Here is a 13,382-nt window from a genome sequence, read left to right on the forward strand (position 1 = left end):
GAGGGGCAGCACGAAGTAGCGACGGGAGGCGGTGGCTGCTGGGGGTGCAGGGAGTAGGCTGGGGCCATGGGACGGGGTGGGCTGGACATGTGGGTGCTCGCTTCTTGGAAGCAGGGCAGAGCCCCTAGGACTAGAGTGAGAAGTGGCCTGGTCCCTTCTCCCTTGTTCCCCCGCCTGGTCTTTGAGCACTTCCTCGGGTCTGAAGGTTTCTTTTTCTAATCGCAGGTGTAATCATGGCGAAGTCCAAGAATCACACGACCCACAACCAGTGTGAGTTGGGTTCTACTCCTCACCCCAGACCTACATGGCTAAAAGCCCATGTTTGGGTGGTGGGGGGCTGCGACAGTTGACTTGTGTTTTCAGCGTTGCTGCTCTGGAACTAGCAGAAGGAAATTTAGTTTTCCAGACTGAAAGGGGCGGAGGGCAGGGGTTGCTACTGATAATTTTTGTTACATACTTGGTAAATGTTTTGACAGGTAATGTTCTGAGAATAATTCCAGGTATATTCTGCTAGCGCTTATTTTCTTTCAGAAGAAAATGGGTGGATTATTTTAAATTTAACAATATTCTCTTCCTTTGCTGTGACCTAAAATACCTAAAGAGGTTAATACCTAAATAATACCTTAATACCTAAAGAGGTTAATACCTAAATACCTAAAGAGAGGTTAAGCCAGCAATTGAGTGGAATACATTAATGAAAATAGATAATTGTTCAAAAGTGAAATATAAATATTTAAAGAGATGTTTATCATTGCATAGAAAGAATTTATGCATTTCAAAAAGTTGACTTCAGATAGGTAGTTATGCCACTGAATAAAAATGTTAGTATACCCTTTTGTTTACTGCATTGATTATACCAACATTTTATACCTCAAAAAAGGATAAAATTCACTTCTCATGAGCAGAGGGTTGACTTCCATAATCGTACTAATGTGGTATTAATATACACATGAGATGACTGTGCATGGCCCCCTAAAGTGCCACCTAGTATGGTTCAGTAGGGTGCTGCACAAGGTCATCTACTTCATTGTGGTGGCAACAGATGACTTCAGGGTAGCAGAGATAATAACTTCACTTTGGCCTTTAAGGATGCCACATAATCATCTGCTTCATCATTGTAGTGGTGGGTCATCTTGGAGTCATTATTGATCTTGGAATCATTATTGACTCAAAGATGAACATGGGCCGCCAATGTAGGGGTGCAGTCAGAAAAGCTAACAGCACCTTGTCATGCATCCACAGATGCATCACGAGCAGAAGTCGTCCTCGCTCCTACCCTGGGGGTCTTTAAGAGGAGGCTAGATAGCCACCTTGCCAGGGTCGTCTGACCCCAGCATTCTTTCCTGCCTGTGGCAGGGGGTCGGACTTGATGATCTGCTCAGGTCCCTTCGGACCCTACTAACTATGAAACTTATCTCAGGAAAAAATTGAATCTGAAAATAAAAAGTTAATTTATAATCATAACAATGCAATACTTATAATAATGTAAGTATTCATCTTTAACATATCTAAAACGGTTTCATTTTTTTGGTTAGTTTAATGTTATTATATCTTTGTAACAGATTATTAAACCAGCAGTGTTTATGTTTCACTAACAAATTGCTATCCATGTGCATAAAATTAACAGTTGAAATGAAGAGCTGATCAAAAGGCTTGTTAGTAAAGGCAGTAAGAAAGGGGAGGGAAGGTTGATGGTAGGTCTGAAATTCCTGAATCTACAAAAAGCATGTAATGCATCGGCAAAAAACTAGAGTACTGGCATGATTTAACATATTTGTTGAATTAAAAAAAAAATTAAGACAATTTTTTAAAATATTGTATTTAATTTTATTTCAGTAGGAGAGGTGGTGAACAGTATTGTTCTGACATTAATAATTTATAGTAATTTGTCTTTAATCTCTGAATATTTCCAACAGCCCGGAAATGGCACAGAAATGGAATCAAGAAACCCAGGTCCCATAGATATGAATCTCTGAAGGGGGTAAGTATTTCTCTTTTCATAGTTTTGTTGTCTGGTTTTCAGTGCGGTAGTCTGTAGAAATTCATCAGTAGTATTTCCTGCTCCTCTTATAAAAACTGAGTTCTTTCAAATAATCAAAACAGCATTTCCCTGCATTACAGGCATGCTACTCTACCATAGTCTTTGCTTTTCATTATCATGTATTTGCCTTTCATTCCAATTAATTACGTTTTTATAGCATGTTGCTAATCTACTTGTTTATCTCTGAAACACCTTTTGAACTAGATTTAGGAAGGTGTTAGCAGGTGCATGTGTCTTGCATAAACAAGGCACAGTGCTTTTAATATGAGATTCATTCAGTCAGTGTAATGCATGCTAAATGTACACTGCCTTATTAGCTAATGCATTTGAAAGTGGTTTTAAAATTCTTGTAACTGAAATCAGAAAACTGGTGTGGTTGCATAAGTGGCTATAAGTTGCTCCTCCTTGGTTTGGAAGATTAAAGTTTGCCTGTGCTCTTAAGTAAGGGAGAACAAACCAGATGTTATTGCTTTGCAGTTATATACTTTTCGATTGCAGATCTACTGTTTACTTGCTCTTGAACCTTTGCAGATATGAACTGGTCCTGCAGTCTTTACTCATGTGCACAGTCCAGTTTATCTTACTGTGTCTTCTCCTTTGAATAAGCACTATGCAGGCTAAACCTGCATGATTCAGGGCTTTATATTATCTCTAATTTTATTGATTGACCCTAACCCTACCCCTCCCCCCCCCAGTGTATATGCCATCCTACCCAAAAAGGCTCAGCATTGCTTACAATAATAAAAGCAGAATACTTACAAAACAGGAGAACAATAAAATAAATAGGAACTAGAATATCAACATAAGAAAGACCTCCCAAGCAATATCACATCTTGCATGCAAAACTGCCCAGATAGAAAGATCTTTTGGAAGCACTGTAAGACATCTAGGCTGGGCTCTGGTGGGCCCGAAGAGGGAGTTCCAAAGCTAAAAAGCAAATTGGCATATTGATGGTACTTGCAGGAGGTTGCTCTTGGCTGATTTTAGGGGTTCCAATGGGGGCATAAGGGAGAAGGTAGTCTCTTAGACACATAGGGCACAGACCATTTAGATCCCTATAGGTCATAGTTTCATAGTTGGTAGGGTCAGAAGGGACCTGAGGAGATCATCTAGTCCGACCCCCTGCCATGGCAGGAAAGAGTACTGGGGTCAAACGACCCCGGCCAGATGTTCGTCCAGCCTTTTTTTAAAGACCCCCAGGGTAGGAGCCAGCACCACTTCTTTTGGAAGTTGGTTCCAGGTCCTAGCCACCCTGACAGTGAAATAACGCCTCCTAATGTCTAGACTGAAACTACCCTCCGCTAGCTTGTGTCTGTTGTTTCTTGTAACTCCCGGGAGTGCTCGGGGGAACAGGGACTCTCCCAATGCCTGCTGGTCCCCCTTGACTAGTTTGTAGACTGCCACGAGATCCCCTCTCAGCCTTCTCTTTTGGGGGCTGAACAGGTGCAGGTCCCTCAGCCTCTCCTTGTAGGGCCTGCCCTGCTGCCCTCTGATCATGCGGGTGGCCCTCCTTTGGACCCTCTCCATATTGGCCACATCCCTCCTGAAGTGCCGTGCCCAGAACTGGACACAGTACTCCAGCTGCGGCCTGACCAGTGTCGCATAGAAGGGGAGGATCACCTCCTAGGACCTGCTTGAGATGCATCTGTGGATGCACGACAAGGTATGGTTGGCCTTCCTGACCGCCCCCCCAGTTTGTTGGCCCATGTTCATTGTGGCATCAATGATGACTCCAAGATCCTTTTCTGTCTCGACACTGGTGAGAAGGGAGTTCCCCAGCCTATAGGTCAAAGCAAGCGCCGTGAATTGTTCCTAGAAGGCTATTCAAAGCCAGTGCACACTGGAGCATGAGAGAGGGAGTGTGTGCGCGCGTCCGTCCGTCCATACTGATGACTCACCTCTGTCAGAAGTCAGGCTGCACGTTCTGCACCAGCTGCAGCTTCTGGATGGTCTTCCAGGGCAGCCCTGTGTAGCGCAGCATTCTTCAACCTATGGGTCATAAGAATATATGAAAGGGTCGTGAACAAACTTTAAAAATGGATCAACAAACTTCAAAAATGGATTCTCTTTTAAAAGATAAAAACGTGGGAAACCGTGGGTTTTCCCTTGCAGGTTGGCATAGTTCCAGGCTGCAAGGGGCTCCTTGGGGTCACCTCCTGCCCCCCACACAGGCCTGGGGGCACGGGGCAGCAGGTGTGGAGTGAGGGGCACCGGCAGGGCCAGGTTGCTGTTTTCTACTTAAACTATTTACTGGGTTGGGACTTGGCCATTGATGCTTACAGATGGGTCTGGTTACAAAAAAGGTTAAGAACCACTGATGTACAGCACGTTGCAGTGGTCCAGCCTTGGCTTGTGTGATGGTGACTACATCCAAATCTGAAAGAAAGGTCCCAGCCTTCTCATCAGATAGACTTGATGAAAGATTGCTGTTATCTGAAGAGTCATGTATAGCAAAAGATCCAGGAGCACCCCAAACCTGTGAACCTGAATGACAAAGAGAAGTTGAACCCCATCGATAAGTGTCCCAGGTCCCATGCTCCTTCCCCCAAGTCAGGCAGGTTTCCCACCACTGTTATCTCTCCCTTGTCTGGATTCAGTTTCAGTTGGTTCACTCACATCCCCAACTGCAACCAGGCACTAGGAGGACAGAGACTGCGTGGTCTAGGTCAGATAAAAAAGAGGTAGATTTGTGAAAATTGTTTATGGGGAAACTGTAGTAAAATAGCCAATTCTGTCTCTACAAGAGACAGTTGCCTTTGGCTGTTTGTTTCCCCAGGTTGGCCTTCTATAGGAGTTTGTGCCTGCTTACCATTAGAAGCGTACTATGCATAAAACCAACATAATTTTAAAGAGAAAAAGGCATTTTTGTCACCTGCTCTCTACCATCTGTAAGCTAATGCATGTCTCAATGAACATAAAGCCCAAGAAAGCACTGTTAAGGTCGACCAGGAATACAGGGGAGGGCATTTTGATCCAGAGAAGGTAGTCATGACTTGACATGCTGACCAGATTGACATGGAAATGAAGGTTTCAAGTGAGACAAATCTTGATTTCCATTCCTAAGTATAAAAAATGTTATTTTTTTTATATTAAAGGAAACCACTACATAAGAACTGTTACTTCTAGCAAAAAATAGTGTGAGGTTTTAATTGAGCAGTAATTTCAAATTAAGTCCTCTTATTAAAAAAAAAAACAAAACAGCCATGTACAGATTTCTTTTTAAAAAAAATCTGTGTTGTATTTGTCCTAAATGGGCAATAGCACATACATGCCTGGATGTGTTCCACATTTCATGATCTACAAATCCTTCCTGTAACATCCTTCTTGCCACAGTTCTAACTTCTCTCATTCCTTGGAGTCTCAGAACAGCAGAGACTCCCCATGCCTGAAGAAGGGTGATTGCGCCTGAAAGCTTGCCAAGAACTTTTTTCCAGCTACTCAGTTGGTCTAATAAACGATATCACATCTACTCAAAGAACCTTGCCTGCCTATGTCCATAGACCAACATGGCTACAACCAAAAATCCTGTAACACAGCTTATTTTTATCTTTTTTTGTAGGTTGATCCCAAGTTTCTAAGGAACATGCGATTTGCAAAGAAACATAACAAGAAGGGGCTGAAAAAAATGCGGGCCAATAATGCTAAGTAACCAGCTGGTCTTCCTGCAATGAAAGGACTGACTTGTTTTGCTCCTGCATGGGCAGAAGTTTTTGCTTTTGCCATTGCTTTTGCCATTTCTTTTACTTAAAGTATCTTTCTACGAATAAAATCAGATGTAATAAACATTCATGAGTTAAGCGTCCTTATCTTGTGAGTTTGAAAGTTTCTTCAAAATATCTTGTTTGAATTCCACATTAAATGTTGCAGAGGGCTACTTAGAGTTACCAGCATATGTATCATTGCTTGGTGACAATTTGGTGCATTAAGTATTCTGGAAAAGTAGCATCTGACAAAGTAGGCTATTGCTTATAAAGCTTATCCCTCTCTGAAACAGTCTCCACAGTGCCACCCCTCCCTGCCTCGTTTCATTCTGAAGTGTGTTACTAGAACTTAAATGACTGTTCCTTCTCAGTGCTATTTTAGCCAAATACACTACACTATTGTTGTGCACTGGTTGTGAATTTTACACATTTGTGCTTAATGCCAGTCTGCTTTAAGTTAAGAAATAAGTGTTACCTGAACCAAAATTCAAGCCAGAAATGAAATACCTTGTATAAGTTAATTTTAATATAAAATACAATGGGGCTTGTATTGAATATCTTCCTGTGAAATAATCTTGTTAAACATAAAACATTTATGCTAATTTAAATATACTACTAAACTGTTAAATGATTTAGAAACAAACATTTTCTCAAGTTCAAGAATCCTTAACCAAAGACTGCTATTTTAAAGGAAGTTCTGATGCACCCAGGTTCTTGCTCTAGTGGTAGATTCCATAATGTAGTAAACAAGAGCATCTTTTGAACAGCTAAGTTCTGTGTAAGTATTTCTGATGTGCTTATCTCTGTTTTGTATAACTTGCCCTAGATACTTTCCATCTAGTTTTGTAAGATCTATGACTACGTGAAAATTAAAGAATCATGGTAGATGCACAAAGACTTGCATTTGAATTTGTAGAAAATAATTTCTAACCTGAGAAGAGGCTTATAAAAGCAGAATTTTCTTAGTACAAATTCTGTGTACATCACTCAGTCATGGAGAGACCATGCAAATTAAATGTCAGTTTAGTTCATAAAAATTCCTGTTGTGGGCCACCATAACTCATATTCATTCATTCATTCATTCATATTTATACACGCGCGCGCGCACTTTAAACAACTGTAAAGCAAAATATGGGCACTTGATTTTCTTTTATGTATCTTCCTTGCCTATGCAAAAGTTCTGTTCTGGTCTGACTGCCAAGGGCTAACACTTGCTGCTAAAGTTGGGAAAGTACAAGCGTCTTAGTGCAAATATAGTGGATAATAAACTACAGTAAGGCACACTTTTTTTTTTTACTTGTATTATTATACCAGTATTAGGTAGATTGTGTTACATTAATTGTACAATTACGATATAGTTCCTGTGTCTAGGTTAAGTCATAAGACCTTTTACTCTTATTTTGGCAGTGTTAAATGACATGGAGGAGGTGGGTATAGATTATGCAATTATGGCCCCCTTTATTATGCTAGGAAAGTGGTGATCAATCCTAAACCTTGTAGAATCAAGTCATCTGGCCTGGCACCACCCTTCTCTGCCTGGATGACAGGTGTGGGGCCTGGCACTGCCCCTTTCCATTCCCCATCTGCCAGGATTGGAGTCCAGGGGCCCTGGCACTGCCCTGATTGTACCTTGCATACTAGGTTCTGGCACCCTGACCAGCATGCATGGCCTGGGTCTCCCTATAGGTCCAGAAATTTGGCAATGGGAGAGTGGTGCCACCATTCCTCTGTTGCCAAATGTCTGGACCAGTGGGGAGCCCCAGGGCCTGGATGACATGGTGCTGTGAGCCAGGGGTTGAGCACTCCTATGTTAATTAGCCACTTTAGACCGTCTGTCTATAATGCTAGATACTGTAAAGGAGGTCTTTGTGTAGTACTCTGTTTGTTTGGGACCTGGTCTACAACATGGACTTCTGCCAAACACTGGTGCTGGTCATTCACCATCAGTCAGGCATTCATAAGAGTGTGATTCCTGATTGACACACCATTGCTGGTAAAAAACCTTACTGTAGATATGGCTGTGCCAGCAAAATTGCCTTCATCACTACAGCTTCTTATGCTCTTGTATGTGATTAGGAAGCACAGCTTTACCAGCCTAGCTGTGTGCATCTATCTCTACAATGGGTGGGCAATTATTTGGGCCTGAGGGCTGCATAGGGAGTTCTGATGAGCTGCTCTGGGTCAGGTCAGCACCCATTTCTCTCCACAACAACTTGCCAAAACTACTTATGATGTTTTGTGTGGATAGGGAGCAGTGTTCAGGAGTAGGACAGACTGACTTGGCTGGGATCATGGAGCTGGGTCACGGGGTGGTAACAGCTCAGGGTAGGGGCCCAGGCCAAGCTACAATCCACTCCCTGCATGCCCTTGCTTGGACAGGGTGGTGTGCAGGGTGTGTGAGGAGGGCGTGTGTTGGGAAGTAGGGGGGGTTGCCCAGGCACTACATCCCAGAAGCCAGGTAGGGATGAGGAGAGGGGCAGGGGACAGGTGCAGCAGAGCTTACCTTGGGTTGGTATAGTCTGTGGCTGGCCCTGCAGCACTGCATGGGGCTGAGCCCTACCCACTCCCACCCAGAGCAGCCTGTGGCTGGCCCCAGCCCTGGTCAACTTGCAGCTGTTCCTGGTGTGACTACAGCCGGCCAAATGCTACTCTGCTTCCCTTGCCTTCAGCTGCAACTCCTGCTCCTGCTGTGCCGCTCCGAGTGGGGAGGGAACTTCAGCTGGGTGACTCCTGCCTCAGCACACAGGGCTCCAACTCCTGGCTTCCTTCCACCCCCTCCGCCTGCCCAGCACAATGAGCAGCCACTTGCAGGTGGGTGGAGTGTGTTAGGGTAGCTTGTTACATTTAGCTTTAGTTGGACCTGCTTGAGTTGTGAATTACAGTATTATTTGAACTTTTCTTTTTGCATTCTGTATCTGCATTGTCAGCCATAGCCTTCAGCTCACTTTCACATTATGTTCTTGACTATCAGTATGAGAAGGCAGCTTATGTTCTGGTGTTATCAACATAAGCATATAGGATGTAGGCCTTGTTATTAGCTTAAATTAACTGCTCCTTGGCACTAACCAACTGAATCAGAGGGATGGGTTGATCGAATGCATTAATGCAAGGGTGTCCAACCTTTTTGAATGTGGGGCCGGATCATGAACTTTTTATCACCCAGTGGGCTGGCGAGCCATATTCAAAGACCTCACAGGAAGCAGTATCACATCAGGAAGTGATGTCACATGACCTTCGACACTAATGAAGTTGCAGGAAGTGACAATGAAATGGGTCTGCAAATGTTTTTATTTTGGATTTTAAACCACAATATAAAAGCAACAATGAAATAATACCAAACACTTAACTAAAATAAACACTTTCACGTAATGCATAATGAAAGAAGTATAAAGCAAGTCGACAGATCAAATATGGAAACGATATCAGCCAGAATGGAAACTAATCAAAGGTGGAGGGATGTGTCTCGGTGGGAGACACCTGTGCAGCGCATTGCAGCCTCCACCGCTCACTGCCTTGCAGGGGGCAGGTGGGCAGGGAGGGAGGAGGGAGCGGGGGCTCCTCAGTGCATCCAAGAGGCTGAGAGAGAGACTCGTGGCTCAGCTGGGCACGGCTGCAGCTGGGCATGGAGCAGAGTGGGGTGGGGAGAGCCGGTGCCACGCGTCCCGGCCACAGCTTCCCCAGGATGTGCAGGAAAGGTGCCCTCTGCTCCGCTGCCTCCCGCCTCACTACCCTGGCAGCCGCGTGTGCCCGCGCCACCCCCACTTCTGCCTCAGCCCCACGCAGCTCTGCCACTGAGCCCCGGCCCCACACTGCCACCTCCGCCTGCTTTCAAGGATGCCTGGTAAATCATCCAGGCACCAGGGATCGTGTGCGCGCCCAGGCCCTGCTGTGGGGCACTGCTTGCTGTGGGCTGCATGTGGGATCCTTATCCTTTCTCCAGCTCTTCAGCAGCCATTTTGAAGCTGCTGAGGGGCTGGGGGAGGGACAAGGAGTGGGAACAAAAGTAAACAATGTTTACTTTCATTTCCCATTGCAGCGCCTCAGGCCTCAGAAAATAGCTTGGTGGGCTGCATGGCAGCCCACAGGCCATATGTTGGACAAGCCAGCATTAATGTAAGGTGAAAGAGGGGAACAATTGCATAGTCCAAACTGCAGAGCCCTTAGGATTTCTGGTTTTAGAGGACAAACCAAATTAGGAGGCCAGAGTCATGCCCAAATTAAGATGTGATGGGTTTGTCGGGACAAAAGGATATGCTAACAAGATAAGACATGGACAGTATGATGACCACAGGGAAACCAATCAATGGTACCCGGGAATGAAGAGTCATCAGAGAAGTGAAGTCAAAGAAAAAGAGGCCGTGGTCTACCCTCCGGCTGCTGGGGGAGAAGGGCCTGGCAGTAGGAGTCTGTCTCCTGCTTGCAGTCCCTGATAGCACGCAGTCTCTGGACTGTGGCCTGGAGTTCCTCCAACTGGCACGCCAGAGACCCCAAAAGGGAGCAGACCCCACAAGGGCAGGTAGCCATGCTCCTGGGCCCCAGAGCCTGAAAAAGGGACAGGCAGCCCCCACAGCTGACAGCCAAGGGCTCCATCTGTGTGGAGCCTAAAACCATGGGCTCTGTTTGGGTGGCCATCTCTGAGGTGCCGGGGAGGGGGGGCCGCAGACCCCGAACGGACCCTTGGGGTGTGGCGAGTGCCCATCCATGGCATGCCACTGGTAGGCGGGCTGGGCCTGAGTCTGCCTACCCTAGGGGGCTTGCAGGCAGGACCTCGGGCCCTCCTGCGCACACTCCTGCGCAAACTCTGCACTAACTCACACGCCGGCAGACAAGCACGCCTGTTTACTCAGCTCTGGTTGTGTGGTTCCCTGGGGGGCTGGGCTGGGTGGGGTGAGACTCGGCCCAGTTCCCACTCAGCTGCCTCCTCCGACTCTCCAGGGGTTAGCCCCCTCCCACCACGGGCACCGCTCACCTCCCACTGTGCTGGGGGTCGGCAGGGGGCTCCGCGGCTACTGGGAGGTCTCTGGGGGGCTTCAGGGGAGCAGGGGCGCAGAGGGCTTTCACTCGCATGTCTCTTGTTGCTCCCGGAGCCTAACTAAGGCTTTTTTGCTGTTGGCGGGCCCTTTTAAACCGCGCATGTGCAGTGGGCCCGTCGTCAGTGGAAGCTGCTCTTGGGCTAGGGGGGACCCTGCCCCACTGGAGAGGGACCGGTAAGTACCCTCCCCCTACCTCTTTCTCTCCCTGGGGGGCTGGGCCAAGTAGGGGCCTGGGCGGGGCGAGACCCGGCCCTGCTCCCACTCAGCCACCTCCTCCCACTCTCTAGGGGTTAGCCCCCTCTCACCATGGGCCCCACTTACCTCCGGCTGTGCTGGGGGTCAGTGGGGGGCTCTGCGGCTGCTGGAGGGTCCCTGGGTGGCTTCGGGGGAGCAGGGGCACGGGGCTTTTACCCGCACGTCTCTCGCTGCTCCCAGAGCCTAACTCAAGGCCCCTGCCCTACCAAAGCTTAGCAACAGGTACAAACCTCTTGCAGCCCCAGCAGAGCCTGCTGAGTTGCCAGCTCCCACAGGCAACACAGGCTCAACTGCAGCTCCCACCCCCACTTTCCCCAAGACAAAACACAAAGTGTTTGTCGTGGGAGACTCCATCCTGAGGGGGACTGAGGGGGGAACCTGCCGCCCCGACCCCTTAGCCCGGGAAGTCTGCTGCGTCCCAGAGGCCCGCATCCGAGACATTGTGGAGAACATCCCTAAGCTCCTCCAGCCCACAGATCACTATCCCATGTTCCTTATTCATGTGGGCACCAATGACACAGCTCAGAGCACTCCCAGCCAGGTCATGAGGCGCTACTGGGATTTGGGAATGGGGCTAAAGGGTCTGGGGGCACAGGTGGTGTTCTCATTGATCCTCCCAATTTTGGGGTATAGGGTGAGGAGGGAGAGGAGGATCCAGGTAGTTAACCAAAGACTGCGGTGCTGGTGTCATTAGGAAGGCTTTGGCTTCCATGACCACAGCCCACTCTTTGGTGAGAGAGGCAGTGAGCTGCTGAGAAGAAATGGCCTCCACCTCTCTGCTTGGGAGGAGGCTCTTCTCAGCCAGACTGGCTGACCTGCTCCACCGGGCTTTAAACTAAGCCCGCTGGGGGACGGGGGGGGACTACCACCACTGCTGGCCTGCTGAGCAGCCCTTGCAAAGCCAGCAGGCTAAGACACTTAAGGGAGCCCACCCCTGTCCCAGCCCTGGTACAATCTGTGGGCAAGGCAAGAGCCCCCAAGGGGACACTTGCCTGCCTGTACACAAATGCCAGGAGCTTGGGGAATAAGCAGGAGGAACTCGTCCTCCTGCTTAACACAAATAATTATGATGTCATAGGGATAACGGAGACCTGGTGGGACTCCACCCATGACTGGACCACGGGTATAGACAGCTATACCCTGTACAGGAGAGAGAGAGTACATAAAAGGAGCGGGGGTGTAGCTCTCAATGTTAAGGAAAGCTACACATCCCTGCAAGCTGATATTGGCGACCAGGGTGGACAACTGGAGACCCTCTGGGCTAAAATCCACAGGGAACACGGCGCAGGGGACACAACGGTGGGAGTCTACTACAGACCTCCCACCCAAAGTCAAGAGCTCGACCAGGAGTTCACCCAGAACTAGCTGAGGCCACATGCTCCAGGACCATGGTTGTCATTACTTCAACTACCCACACATCTCATGGGAGGATCACTCAGCAAAATGCGAGCGGTTGCAAAGCTTCCTGTCATGCGTGGATGACCTCTACCTGACTAAAGAAGTCTATGGGCCAACAGAAGGTAAAGCGCTGCTCGATCTGGTACTGACAACTGGGGATGACCTAATTGGCAACTTAGTGATCGATGGAAAGCTGGGTGACAGTGACCACAAGCTGTTCACCTTCACCATCCACCATAAAGCTGGCAAGTCAGCAACACTGAAGTCCTTGACTTCAGGAAAGCTGACTTCGACAAGCTCAGGAGGCTTGTCAGGGAGGCCCTAAGAGACCATGACGCCAGGGGGAGGGGAGTTCAGGAAGAGTGGTTGCTCCTCAAGTGAGCGATCTTCAATGCACAAGCTAATTCTATTCCATCTCGGAGGAAAGGCAGCAAGAGGGCACAGCAGCCCCCCAGGCTCTCTAGGGATCTAGCAGACCTCCTAAAGCTAAAAAGAAAGGCCTACAAAGGATGGAGGATGGGATTCACCACCAAGGAGGAATATTCTGCACTGGTCTGGTCCTGTAGGGAGCAAACCAGGAAAGCCAAGGCTGCAACTGAACTCCAACTAGCTTTGAGTATCAAGGACAATAAAAAAGTCCTTTTTCAGATATGTGGGGAACCAGAGGAAAAGCAAGGGCAACATTGGACCCCTGCTAAACCAGATGGGACAACTGACAACTGATGCCCAGGAAAAAGCCAACCTATTAAATGGGTACTTTGCATCAGTTTTTCATCAGTCCCATGGGACACCCATGCCCACTATGGGACAGGGAGGTCCTGGTGAGGGAGATCCCCTGCCCTCCATCAATGCTGACCTCGTGAAGGAACACCCTGAGATGCTGGATACCTTCAAGTCAGCTGGCCCTGACAATCTACACCACAGGGTACTCAACGAGCTGCCGAACATCATAGC

The sequence above is a fragment of the Alligator sinensis genome, unplaced genomic scaffold (assembly GCF_000455745.1).
Source record: "Alligator sinensis unplaced genomic scaffold, ASM45574v1 scaffold487_1, whole genome shotgun sequence".
Taxonomy (NCBI): Eukaryota; Metazoa; Chordata; order Crocodylia; family Alligatoridae; genus Alligator; species Alligator sinensis.